The 14,781-nt window shown below is 44.8% G+C and overlaps 1 long non-coding RNA gene across 1 annotated transcript; it reads right to left on the bottom strand.

Annotated features, from left to right (window-relative positions):
• Positions 1–207: 207 nt before the first annotated feature.
• On the bottom strand, positions 208–7,644 carry LOC114465551 (uncharacterized). The gene is made up of 2 exons (XR_003674319.1): positions 7,325–7,644; positions 208–420 (listed from the first exon to the last, which is right to left on the bottom strand). It is a non-coding gene; the product is annotated as an uncharacterized LOC114465551 (long non-coding RNA).
• Positions 7,645–14,781: the final 7,137 nt, after the last annotated feature.

Here is a 14,781-nt window from a genome sequence, read left to right as displayed (position 1 = left end):
AAAAGTCTTTCCACATTCATCACACGTGTGTGGTTTCTCTCCACTGTGAACAAGCTGATGGCGTTTCAGGTGCTCTTTCGAGCAAAAGCTTTCCACACTGATCACAGCTAAACGGTTTTTTCTCCCAAAATGAGTTTGTTGATGTCTATTGAGGTGTGGTTTACAGCTAAATTTCTTCCCACACTGGTCACAGTTAAATGGCTTTGATCCAGAATGAATTCTTTGATGTTTAGTGAGGTTTGATTTACAGCTAAAGTTCTTCCCACACTGGTCACATGTATGTTTAGCTTTAACTCCAGCTTGGCTCTGCTGTTGAACTCTTTGCTCTGAAGTTTTTCTCTTAGATTTGTTTCTTTGTTGTGGCTGAGCTTTGTGGTCCTGAGAACGTAGAGGTGTCACTTTGTTCTGGCTTCCAGAGTCCTGTAGAACAGTTAGAGATTAAACACAGAGAAGGAACCAAACAAACATTTGTTTTTTTTTTTTGTTTTTTTTTTTTTAACTTTGTCTGCACATGCTGTCGAAAGTTAACACTACAAGAAGTGCAATCTTTTAACAGCAATGCATATTTTATTATTGCAATTAAATAAATTTATTTATTTCATTGCATAATTGTGACCATCACCAGCCCTCCCTAGGGAAGGGTAAGAAATACTTTATTAAAGGGAGGATGTAAAAAAGAGAGGGCAGTATTACACCAAGGTGAGGGGGTGGAGGGGGGTGGGGAAGTTAACAGGGAAGAGGGATACAAGATAGGAAATGGAATGGGTGGGGAGTAGTCGATAGGTGTCAAGTGATGCGATGTGAAATTGTGGTTGTGTATATTGTGCTTATTGTTGTGTTATCAAGCCAGTTTGGTGACCAGTGTGCGGCTTAGGAATAATGGTGGTGGCTGTGAACAGAGGGAGAAGTGAGTGGAAATTCCATAAAACAGGTATTTGGGAACAACGTGTCTATGGTTGAGCCCAGTATGAGTGTTATCCCACAGCCCAAGGCCAGTGCATCCATGACAAATGTACGTCCAAGAACCGCCACTGCAAAACCCACGAGCCGCCCCCGGGCCCTAAGAAGCAGTCAGGCCAGCTGCAAGAGCGGGCAATCGAGGGGCCCCCGGCGACCACCCCACTGCCAAGCAGCCCCCCGAACGCCCCCAAGATCCCAAGCCGAGAGGCAGCCATCGCCCCCCCCATACACACCGAGAAGCCCAAGGAGCCAAGGACCCAGCGCACCACGCCACCGACCCAACCCCCCCAACCCCCCACCCAACCTCCCCTCACCACGCCTCCGCACTCAACCCCCCGAGGGGAGGGCCCAGAGAACTCCCCGCCCGAGACCCCAGCGGAGGAGCCGAAGCCCACGCCCAGCAGACGACCAGAGCCACGCCGAACGGACAGCCGGCGGGCACCCACCGGCGAGCCCAGAGCCAGCAGGGACCCGACCCCAGGCCAGAGGGACCCGGAACGTACCAGCACCAGGAGCAGCCCGCCCAGGGAGGACGACCACACCCCAAGCCGCATAAGGCACCAGGGGGCCGCCCAACCTAGCCACCCATGGCGCCCCAGATCACCTTTTGTTGATGCCGCCCGCGCCACGAGCTTCAGTTTTTTTTAAAGCCAGGGCCCCCTCCAAGGGCCAAGCCAGACCGCCTCGCCGGGATGTGGCCCCCTATTCCAGCCCCGACACCCTGCCTCACGGGGCACTGCCCAAGCAGGGGCCGTACCAGTAGGTACGCCCCGAAAGACCCCTGCCAGGACCGGCCCGGCCAGCCAGCCAAGCACCCCGAGCCCCAGGAGCACCCCCCGGGACCAGGACCCCCCAAGGGCAAGCCCCCGGGCCAAGCCCCCCTCACCCCCGCCCAAGATCCGGCCACAGCCCAGCAGGACCGCACAGCCCAAGGCCAGCAGCCCAGGGCCCGCCGCCCCCCGGACAGCGCCAGCCATGGAGCAGCGCCCCCCCCGGCCCGTGAGCAACCGGCGATCCCCACTGCGAGGACGGAGGCACCCCAACGGCACACATCAAGTGCGGACAGCAGCCCCCAGCCAAAGATGCCCCGGACCCACCCCCCAGTCCGCAGATGGCAGGACAGACCCACCAGGCGGCCGACAGCAACCTCCACCACCAGAACAGCTAGCGCCGCCCCCCAGTAAACAGCATCATCCCGAGGCGCCAAGCAACCCCGCCCCAACCCCGGCGAGGACACTAGCACACCCCCAGCACACCCACCCCCCAAACCGGCGAGGCAGGCCGCCCCGGGTCCGCACCCCCCCGGGCCCGCCCCCAAGGCCACCAGGAGACGAAACAAGCACCAAGCCACACCCAAGGGGAGGAAGCACCCCCACGCCGACACCAGGCCGACACCGCCCGGAAAGACCCCGCAAGGAGAGACCCCAGCAAAGCCCCCCGAGACCCACCGCCACGCCCGACCGCACCATCCTGATGTATTTTTACTCTATGCAGTGGCCCAGCCACCAACAGAGGTGCCAGGCCCCCACCGGAGAGGCCCAAATATGTGAACCAACCCACCACCCTGTTATGGTGCCTCTCCATTCCCCAATGGAGAGGCACTTCCCTATCCCCTGTGTGAGTGTGTGTGTTTAGTGAATGTATGGGGTGTAATTAAAGAAGGGGGATGGAGGGGAGCAGTGCTCCCCATCCTGCCTCTGTGGATATATGTGTATGTGGTGTAATAGGCCGGAGGGTGTAGGTGAAGATACACCCTCCGCCATCCCACACCAATGGCGCCAGTAGACCCCCCCCCCCCCCCCCCCCCCCCCCACGAGGGGACCCCCCGACGACCCACGCACCGGCACGAGACACCCCCCCGGCGCCGGCACACCCCGGACGACAGCGGGCCCCAGGCCACCATCCCCGCCCCGCCCACGGCTGCGCAGCGCCGCCATTAGCCGCGGCCGGCCCCCGGGCAGATGACAGGAGAGCACGCCCCCGGACACCCAGACCACGGATCCACCCCAGGAACGCCCCCGCCCCGGAATGGCACCCACGGCACCCGGTGCGCCCAGCCAGCAGACCAGCCAATCCCGACGCGGATCCACCAGGACAAGAGCCACGCGCCGCGCCCCCGCACACCCACCCAACACGACCCCCGGGGAGGCCCCATAGCACCCCCCGCCCCACACCCCTAGCCGTAATGGCCACACCCCGGCCATTGCGGTCCACAAAAAAAAAAAAAAAAAAAGCCCCGGAGGGGGGGCCCCGCCCGGCCTGTCACGCAGACATCTTTTCCATGGAGATAAATTCTGTGAGGAGATTTTGCCATTGGTTTATGTTTAAGGATTTTTTGTCTTTCCAATTTAGTAATATTGTTTTTTTTTGCTATGGCTAGTGCCGCAAGGATTGATTGTGATCGGTTTGCTGGAAGTTGAAGCATTGTCAGGTCTCCTATCAGACAAAGATTTGTAGATAAAGGAATTCTGCAGTCCAAAATGGAGGACAGTTTTTCAGTAATTAAAATCCAAAAGTGTTGCACTGGGGAGCAAAGCCATAAGGCATGTAAATAGGAATCCGCTGTATTCTGGGTGCACTGAGAGCAGATGTCTGTTGAGGAGAAGCCCATTTTTATGCATTTTCTGTTGGGTGATGTGGGATCTGTGGAGGACCTTGTATTGAATTAGCTGAAGGTTTGTGTTTTTCGTCATCTTAAAAGTATTACAACAAATTTCTGTCCAGAAATCAATGCTCGGGGTGATTGAGAGTTCAGCCTCCCACTTAGCGATTGGTAAGTAATTAGAGTTTAATATGTTTACAGTCTAACTGTTCTATTTCTAGCCAGGTGTTGTGGTATTCTTTTGGTTTTAGCCATTCTGTTAAAAATAATATTTGGTTTGCTAAGTAATAATGCATGAAATTAGGGGCTTCTAAACCACCCTCGTCTTTGTTTTTTTGAAGGGTTGAAAGGCTTATTTTAGGTTTTTTATTTCTAGTATAGAATTTTGTAGTTGCAGAATCTAATCTTTGAAACCATTGTTTAGGTGGTTTCAGTGGTATCATTGAGAACAGGTAGTTTATTTTAGGTAAGATTTTCATTTTAACTGAGGCTATCCTGCCAAGTCGTGAGATGGGGAGATTGTTCCATCTCCGCAGATCTTCTGTGACTTTGTCCAACGGATCATGATTTAGTTTAATTAATTCATTTAAGTTTGGTGATATATTTAAGCCTAGATATTTAATTGTATTTGTGGGGGAGGGGTGTTGTGGATTTTGGTTTGCAGGATTCCATGAGTTTTTTGTCAAAGGGAGGATTGATGATTTTGTCCAGTTAATGGAATAGTCTGATAATTTAGAGAAGCTGTTTATTAGATTAAATACTTCCTCTAAAGAGGATTGTGGTTCTTCCAAATAGAGTAAAATATCATCCGCATAAAGATTAATTTTGTGTTCTGAGATGGATGAGTGGATTCCTTTAATAACAGAGTTCTGATGAACAGCTGCTGCGAGAGGTTCAACAAATATTGCAAAAAGCAAAGGTGAGAGTGGGCAACCTTGTCTGGTTCCCCTCTGCAGTGAGAAGCTTTGGGATGTTATTTTGTTTGTGGTTACTGAGGCCTTAGGTTTATTGTACAGGGTGGAGATCCATTGTATGAATGATTCTCCGAAGCCAAATTTGCCAAGGACAGCAAGGAGGAATGACCAGTTGACTCTATCGAATGCTTTTTCTGCATCTAGTGACAAGATTATTGTTTTCTTTTTAGAGTTCTGTGCCATGTTGATCAAATTAAACAGTCTTCTAACATTGTCTGTGGAGTGTCTATTTTTAATAAATCCTGTCTGGTCTTGGTATATAATTGACTGAACTACTTTCTCTAACCTGGAAGTGAGTGCTTTGGAAATAATTTTTATGTCTGTGTTAATAAGTGAGATGGGACGGTAACTTGAGGGTAATATGGGGTTTTTGTCTGGTTTAAGTAATAATTTAATGTTCGCTGTATTCATGTGACCTCCTACATAACCTTTATTTTTAATCTCTGTTACTAATCTGAAAAAGAGCAGAGCCAGCATTGACCAGAAATGTTTTAGGAATTCAGCAGGGAACCCATCTGGACCTGGTGCTTTGCCTGTTGACATGCTGTCTAAAGCATTTTGTAGTTCTTGTAAGGTTAATGGTGAGTCTAAGGTGGTTTTCTGCTCTATAGTGAACTGTGGTAGGTTTAAGTTATTGAGGAAGGTTTTCATATCTTCAGGGTCAGGGTTTAAATTTGATGAGTATAAGTTTTGATAATAATCATGAAAAATGTTATTAATGTCCTGAGGTAAGTTTAAAGTTTGACCTGAATTATCAGAAATTGCTGCTATAAAGGAATTTTCTTTATTGTGTTTGAGCTGATTTGCTAAGTAGTGATTTATTATTGTAGTCAAAGTTTTTGTATCGTAATTGTTGTAAAATGAAGTTGGTTTTTTTAGATAAAATTATTTCCAGATTAAGTTTTGTATTTTGAAGTTTTTCCCATAAAAGTTCAGAAGGGTTAGCTGCGTATTCTTCCGTAAGTTTCTTAATTTTTTCTTCAAGTGTTTTTTCTGCTATCTGTTCCTGTTTTTTCTTAAAAGAAGAGTATGATATAATCTTCCCTCTAATGACAGCCTTGCCAGTTTCCCAGAGTAAGGACGGTGATATTTCCGGGGAGTCGTTTGTCAATAGAAAGTCCTCACATTCTTTTCTTATAATTTTTTCAAATTCACTGTCATTAAGTAATGAGGTGTTAAAGCGCCACAGAGAGGATACTTTCTGATTAGAGTCACACTGCAGGGTGAGGGATATTGGGGCATGATCGCTAATAATTATAGGATGTATTTTAGAGGACATCTTATGTGTGATGGAATTATTTAAAAGAAAAAAGTCAGTTCGGGAGAAGGATTTATGCGCGGGGGAGAAGAAGGTATATTCTTTTTTAGTTGGGTTATTCAGTCTCCATACATCTCCTATTCCAAGATCTTCCATGTAATTCATTAATGTCCAATGATGTGTTGAGCGCCAGATTGAAGTCACCTCCGATGATTAGAGACGAGTCTGCAGAAAGGTCTGAAAGCTCTGAGAAATTTCTATGGAAAAAATCAGGGTCATCATTATTGGGGGCATAGAGGTTTAGAATTGTGAAACATTTGTTATAGATTACTACTTTGATAATAATATATCTACCCTCTGGGTCTATGACGGAGTTGATTATGTTAACAGGTAACCTTTTGTTGAGAAGAACCGAGACTCCTCTTTGTCTGGAATTGAAACATGAATTCTATATCTTATTAAAATTTGAATCTGTCAGGGATTTTTCTTCTGATTTAAGTAAGTGAGTTTCTTGAAAGAAAACAATGTCTGCATTTAATCTTGATACATAATCAAATATCTTGATCTTTTTAGCCTGTGAGCGAATGCCACGCACATTCCAAGAAGTTACTGTAAACTGATACATAGAATGAGGTGAGTGTTAGTCCATACAGGTGTGAGCATAAGTGAGAATCTGTGAGCATTTGTGCACAACTGTGTTGTAAAAAGCTTGGATGCAAGAAAAAAAAGAGAAGAGGAGACATATTTATCATGCGATAGCACCACGGGGTAAAGGACTGGATCGAATAGGTTAGTGAAAAGCACAAACATACAACGACAACAACCAGTATCAAAAGAGTAAAAGGAGCAAGGGGTAATTATAGGAGGTGTAGGAGGTGGGGGGTGTTGTGGGTGTTGAGTGAGTGTAAAAGAAAAAAAAGAGTGAGGGGTTCGAGACGAGTGAGTTGACATGAGGGTAGAGAGTGTCCAGTACGTGCCAAAAAGTGTTTACCAAAATCTAAGCCAATATGTCGCATACATACAAACATACATACATACACACACGTGTCTATATATACCTATCCATGTTTTTATTTTAGTGTTATTATTAACTTTATGTATTTATTTATTTTAATTATTATTATTATATATTCTTTTTTTTTTTTAATGTATAGATATATACATACACACACACACATGCACAAACATATACATACACACACATACAACATATATATTTATTTTAACTTTTAAAAATAATGCTACCTTAGCTTCACCATAAGTGGAGAGTTATCCTTTCAATGTTAACTCACATAACACCTGTGTTTTTTTTTTAACTTCATTATTATTATTATTTTTAGATTTGTCTTTCTCAGTAGAGCCAGGGGGTGATGTTTAAGTCCCTAAACAGTTGGCCATCTATGTAAAGCTTGTCTACGACCAGTTTGGAATTTTTGCCTTTCTGTCGGTTTTCCTTAAAGATAGGATACAGGGTTTTTCGACGTTCGTTTATTTCCCGAGGGAATTGATCGTTCATGCCGAATTGCGTACCTTTAAGTTCCCGACCTTTACTTTTAACCTGGATCTTCTGTTGAAAGTGCTCAAATTTGGCAATGATGGGACGTGGACGGTTTCCTCTACGTGGTCCAAGGCGATGGACACGGTGAAATGTGATGTTTTTCACGGTTTCTAAATGTGTTCCTAGAAAGAACAGTGGCTGTTAAAGATGGATCAGACATAGCATTAGGCTTCAGTAGGAGATCAACTTCAATAGAACATCCACATGGACGTCAGGAACCAAAGTTTACCAGCAGAACATTGACCAAAGCATCACTGCCTCCACAGCTCAGTGGCAGGATGGACATTAGCACTTGTCTCTGATCAAATGAAGGGATTTGGTTAAAAATTAAGTGGCTTTGAAGATTACTATTTTTTCACGGAGATTACTAGAAAACACCCTGGCGGAGGTCCCTCATGTATGTATGATGTGATGTAGTAACCAACTGTGCCCTGAAGGGAGCAGCAGCACACATTTAGATGTGCGATTAGCCACTGATGCTACCTTTTAGCTAAGAAGGAAGAAGCAGGGACCAGGGAGATTATGGCGCTATCAAGTGCAATCTTTTTAAGACAGCAATGCATGTTTTGTTATTGCAATTAAATAAATGAATTTGATTTATTGCATAATTGTGACCATCACCAGCCCTCCCTAAGGAAGGGTAAGAAACATTTTATTATAGGGAGAATATAAAAAGAGAGCAGCTGGCGGACCCGGAGCCAGCAAGGACCAGACGCCAGGCCAGAGAACCCGGAATAGAAGCAGCACCGGGAGCAGCCCTTCCAGGGACAACGACCACATCCCCGGCTGCCCAGGGCCACAAGGAGACATTGCGTGCCGCACCGACCGAGTCCCCCAGGTCACCTTTTTTTATGCCGCCAGCGAAGCCTCCCGGGGAGCGTCCCCCACCCCAACCCACAAATCGGTTACAGCAGGACCGCACAGCCCCCGACAGCGCAAGGACAGCCACACCCCACCCGACGAGAAAGAATGCCATCAGATGCCCAAGCAGGGCCACCCCGTCACCCACCAACCAATAAGCTGGCGAACCCAAGCACCCCCAGCCAGGCACCGCCACCCCACACCAAGTGCTGCCAGCAGGGACCCCCTCCCAACGGAGGTCACCCCCGACCATCCAAGCGCCGATACGAGACACCCCCCCGACGGCTACCCCAGGCCACCAGCCCCACCCCGCCAAAGGCAGCGCGGCACCACACCGAACAGCAGCCACCCAAAGACCCACCCCCGCTGCACCCCCGCCCCGGCATAGCGCCCACGGGGGCCGGCGCACCCAGCCAGCAGACCAACCACTCCCGACGCGGGTTCGCCAGGGCAAGAACCACAGGCCGCACCCCCACACACCCACCCAGCACAACTCCAGGGGAGGCCCCTCCCCGGCACATGCCACACCCCAGTCCTCGCGGTCCCCCAAGTGAGCCAAGGGGGGGTTGTCTCTCATAGTTGAGGTTTACCTATGATGAAAATTACAGGCTTCTCATCTTTTTAAGTGGGAGAACTTGTACAATTGGTGGCTGAATAAATGATTTTTTTGCCCCACTGTAGATGGTAGCAGGGCACCTTTGGATGCAGAGCTTAGAGGGAGAAAAAACAGTGTTTACAAGAAAGAAAATGGCACTATGAGAGTTGATGTCTAAGTTCCCACCAGCGCACAGCAGCTCACACCCAACCAAAGAGTGTGGCGATGGTGAGAAATAACGATAAAAAAACGGGGCAAGCGGTGACACTTGTCATGTCCGGGAGGAGGAGGAAGTTGCGTGTGTGCAGACTGATGGAAGGAGAAACTTGGAGGAATGCCAAAATACAGTAAGAAATCCTTTCAACTCTGACCTAGATAGATCATAATGTTGCCATCAAAAGCCTGGTCTCAGTATTTTTTTAATTGTTTTATATAAGTAAACAATGTTCAGATATTAGAGTTGTCACTAAAGCAAAAAAAAAAAAAACCTTTAAAGTCACTGACAGGGTTTTATCTTTAGAAAAAGGCTGTTTTCTCAGCTTTTTGCTCTGAAACTGAAGATTTGTGTAAAACTTGCTCTACTTAACGGCTGATTACAGTAGAATGAAACAATGTTATCTGGTGTAAAATTTCAGATAGTCATAGTACAAAACATTCTGTGGGTCTTTAAAAATCAGTCACAATGCTCAAAAACGGGGGGAGAAATTCTGAAAATGGCTGGTACTGAATGGGTTAAAGAGGACCAGGGTGCTAAGCTGTCCTTGTGTATAATCTGTCTCATTAAAATAAAAGAACATTTGAGTCGCTTACATTATGTTACACTTTGTTACTTTTGTCCCTCATAGTCAGGACTAAAGTAACACCATGTAATACACTGAAGTTAAAACAAAGAAAAGAAAACATCTTTTTTAGGAAAACAATAAAACAAAACAATGTTCTGGCTAATAAGCCGTGCACTCTCTAAATAGAAAAAAATATTACATTTTTCATTGCTTTATTAAAAAAAAATCAATTAAGTATAAACTTTGATTGTTTTCATCATTGGGTTTCATTAGTTAATTTTTTATTCGTTATTTCAACATCCATTTTACTGTAGCTCTGATGAGATGTTAGAATGTAACATTCTAATAACGATGCGCCAACGGACTTTTATTTTGTAAACCAGAAGTTCCCACTGAAATGGTTGTACTTGAGGTAGCTAGCTGACTGTGAATGTGTAGCTATAGACATGGACAAAACGCTGGAATAAAAAGAACTGAAGAACAACACGGACTGAGTTATTCTTAGTTAACCAGACATAAGAGTTCGAACACTGAGCAGGTGAAGATGATTAAAGCTGATCACGTTCTCACGTAGCACCGCTGCACTACATAAAAAATGGGAGGAGCTTTACAGGCACAGCAAAGTTAAACGGGCACTGATAGCTCTGTATTTAGGAGTCAGTGATGATTTGTGTTGTTGTAGACGGTGTTTTGGCCACATTTATAAGGGAGCTTTAATTCCTCTTTAAAGAAGAATAAAAGTTAATTCCTCTTTAAACTGACCATGTAAACACTTCATTCCTGATGCTAATTTAATTCCAAATTAAACCTAAATCCGAATTAAGTGGCTGGTTTATTCCAAAATAGATCATTCCTCTTTCTTGTAAACACTTAACTTGTGTAATTCTGCTTTAAGTTCATTTGGGTCGTTCTGTGCTTGCGCGACTTGCGGCGATAACGCTCTGGTGACAACATAGTCCAAGATGGCGGCGGCCTGCACTAAATGTGTCCCCGTACTGCATTCACAGGCTGTAATATCACCAGTTTATCATTTTACCAGTTGTTAGAGCTACAGTGAAGAAAATAAGTATTTGAACACCCTGCTATTTTGCAAGTTCTCCCACTTAGAAATCATGGAGGTGTCTGGAATTTTCATGGAAGGTGCATGTCCACTGTATGAGAGATAACCTAAAAAGAAAAATCCAGAAATCACAATCTATGATTTTTTAACAATGTATTCGTGTGATACAGCTGAAAATAAGTATTTGAACACCAACGTTAATATTTGGTAGAGTAGCCTTTGTTTGCAATTACAGAGGTCAAACGTTTCCTGTAGTTCTTCACCAGGTTTGCACAGACTGCAGGAGGGATTTTGGCCCACTCCTCCACACAGATCTTCTCTAGATCAGTCAGCTTTCTGGGCTGTCGCTGAGTAACACGGACTTTCAGCTCCCTCCAAAGATTTTCAATTGGATTTAGGTCTGGAGACTGGCTAGGCCACTCCAGAACCTTGATATGCTTCTTACGAAGCCACTCCTTGGTTTTCCTGGCTGTGTGCTTTGGGTCATTGTCATGTTGGAAGATCCAGCCATGACTCATCTTCAATGATCTGACTGAGGGAAGGAGGTTTTTGGCCAATATCTCACAATACATGGCTGCAGTCATCCTCTCCTTAATACAGTACAGTCATCCTGTCCCATGAGCAGAAAAACACCCCCAAAGCATGATGCTACCACCCCCATGCTTCACAGTAGGGATGGTGTTCTTGGGATGGTACGCATCATTCTTCTTCCTCCAAACACGCATAGTGGAATTATGACCAAAAAGGTCAATCTTGGTCTCATCTGACCACAAAACTTTCTCCCATGATTCCTCTGGATCATCCAAATGGTCATTGGCAAACTTAAGACGGGCCTTAACATGTGCTGGTTTAAGCAGGGGAACCTTCCGTGCCATGCATGATTTCAAACCACGAGGTCTTAGTGTATTACCAACAGTGACCATGAAAACAGTGGTCCCAGCTCTTTTCAGGTCATTGACCATGTCCTGCCCTGTAGTCCTGGGCTGATTCCTCACCTTTCTTAGCATCATCGTACGAGGTGGGCTTCATTGATAATTGGAGATCCTTCTGGGGAAAACCGAACCTGATAGGAAGAGATGGAATCCATCCTACTTTGGAGGGAGCATCTCTACTATCAGAAAACATGGCACAGTCACTGTTATGACATCACTGTTATGACATCTCATGAATGAGACCATGTTACAGAGGCGGAGTCCTCCACGCCCCTCTGCGCTTGCCTTAAGACAGTTTCCCTCCCATTGCTATTATGATAGCTGTGTTCATCGCCATGACAACTGTTGTGATGGTGATGAATATTATTTTATGGAGACGGTGTCTGTCCCCCGACCCATATTTCACAATGATTTTAACATAAAATCAAATAAAAGAGCTATCAATTATAAAAATCTGAAAAAAATTAAAATCTCAAATCTAGAAACACCAAAACATAAAACCATTAGATGTGCTCTATTAAATATTAGATCACTGAGATCCAAATCTCTACTAGTAAATGACCTTATCTCAGAAAATAACTTTGATTTATTCTGTTTAACTGAAACATGGCTGTATCAAGATGAATATGTTAGTTTAAATGAAGCCACTCCTCCCAGTCATTTAAATACTCATATGCCACGAGACATAGGCCGTGGAGGTGGTGTAGCAGCTATTTATCATTCCTCTCTCCTAATCTATCCTAAACCAAAGGCCAGTTACACTTCCTTTGAAAGCCTGGTTCTAAATTTATCTCATATCGAATCAAAAACCTGCCAGCCAGTCTTATTTGTGATAATTTACCATCCTCCAGGCCCTTATTCTGAATTTCTATCAGAATTCTCTGAGTTTATATCAAACTTAGTCCTCAGTTCTGATAAAATACTGATAGTAGGAGATTTTAATATCCATGTGGACAAAGATAGTGATAGCCTGAGCTCAGCCTTTATGTCCCTAATAGACTCAGTTGGCTTTTTTCAAACTATTAATGAAGCTACTCATCGTTTAAATCATACTCTTGATCTTGTTCTAACATATGGCCTTGATATTAATGAACTAAAAGTCTACCCTGAAAATCCTCTGCTATCAGATCACTTTTTAATATCTTTTAACATTATCCTAGAGGATCTCGCACTGTGCAATAAAATAGTTAGGAGTAGAAATCTGTCCAATAGTGCTGTGGCTAAATTTAAAGAGGCCATTCCTGCTGCCTTAAACTCAGTGCACCATCCAATAAATAACTATGATATTAATTATAACCCCTCTCAACTGGATCTGCTTGTCGATAGCTCTGCTAGTCTACTAAAATCCACCTTGGACTCAATTGCCCCATTGAGGGAAAAAACTATTAAACGTCAGAGGAAAGCTCCGTGGTTTAGCTCTGAAACTCACACACTCAAACAGACAACCCGTAAATTAGAGAGAATGTGGCGCTCCAATAAAACAGAGGAGTCACGAATACTCTGGCAAGAAAGCCATAGTAAATACATGACAGCCTTACGACATAGTCCATCTACATACTACTCCTCACTAATTGAAGAAAATAAAAATAATCCGAGGTACCTTTTCAGCACTGTAGCCAGGCTAACACAAAGTCAGAGCTCTATTGAGCCCATGATTCCTCTAGCCCTCAGCTGTGAGGACTTTATGACATTTTTAACCATAAAATTCATAAGATTAGAGATAAAATTAGCCACTCCCTGCCTTCACCTGGGCCTGCTGTACCATTAAATGTAAATAGGCCTAACCTAAACTGTTTCACACATATAGGACTTCAGGAACTTAACTATTATTTCATCCTCCAAACCATCGACCTGCCTTTCAGATCCGATCCCAACTAAGCTGTTTAAAGAAGTTATTCCCCTGGTCTGCCCATCTTTGTTGGAGACAATAAATATATCCCTATCAATAGGCTACGTGCCACAGTCCTTTAAAGTAGCTGTAATCAAACCCCTTCTCAAAAAACCTACTCTTGATTCCAGCACTTTAGCAAACTACAGGCCTATATCTAATCTTCCTTTTATTTCAAAGATTCTTGAGAAAGTTGTGGCGGCTCAGCTCTGTGACTTCCTTCAAAACAACAGCCTGTTCGAGGACTTCCAGTCAGGTTTTAGAGCTCAACACAGCACAGAGACTGCTTTAGTTAAAGTAACTAATGATCTACTCTGGGCTTCAGATGAAGGACGACTCTCAGTGCTGGTTTTACTAGATCTTAGTGCAGCTTTTGACACTATAGATCACTATATTCTACTAGAGAGATTAGAGGAATTACTTGGAATCACAGGGACTGCCCTAAACTGGTTTAAGTCCTACCTATCTGATAGGTACCAGTTTGTACACGTGAATAATAGGTCTTCTGTGTACACTAAAGTAAGCTACGGGGTTCATCAGGGCTCTGTGCTAGGTCCAATCCTCTTCTGTATCTATATGATCCCCCTTGGTAATGTTGGGTTCTATTTGATCAGGATTTATCCTTGAACTCTCACATAAAACAAACTTCAAGAACTGCCTTCTTTCATCTCCGTAACATTGCTAAAATCAGATCTATCCTGTCTCAGAGCGACGCCGAAAAGCTAGTCCATGCTTTTGTTACCTCTAGACTGGATTATTGTAATTCTCTTTTAGCAGGCTGCCAGAGCAAGTCGCTTAAGACACTTCAGCTGGTTCAAAATGCTGCAGCACGTGTACTGACTAAAACTAGGAGAAGAGATCACATTACTCCTGTATTAGCCTCTCTGCATTGGCTTCCCATAAAATATAGAATAGAATTCAAGATTCTTCTTCTCACTTATAAAGCCCTAAATGGACAGGCACCAGTCTATCTCAAGGAGCTTGTAGTGCCATACAATCCCCCCAGAACACTACGCTCTCAAAATGCTGGACTACTCGTTGTTCCATTTGTCTCTAAAAGTAGTATAGGAGGAAGAGCTTTCAGTTATCAGGCCCCACTTCTCTGGAACCATCTACCAACCACGGTTCGGGGGGCAGACACCCTCTCTACCTTTAAGGTTAGGCTCAAAACATTCCTCTTTGGTAAAGCTTTTAGTTAGGAACCAGCTCATAGCTCATAGTTAAGATGCAATTGGCATAGACTGCCGGTGGGGGGGGGGGTCTGGCATGCTCGGTTGGAGAGAGGTTGGAGAGGGCGTTAAGAGAGAGGTC

The sequence above is a fragment of the Gouania willdenowi genome, chromosome 6 (assembly GCF_900634775.1).
Source record: "Gouania willdenowi chromosome 6, fGouWil2.1, whole genome shotgun sequence".
Classification (NCBI taxonomy): domain Eukaryota; kingdom Metazoa; phylum Chordata; class Actinopteri; order Blenniiformes; family Gobiesocidae; genus Gouania; species Gouania willdenowi.
This window is presented reverse-complemented; position numbering and strand designations above follow the sequence as displayed.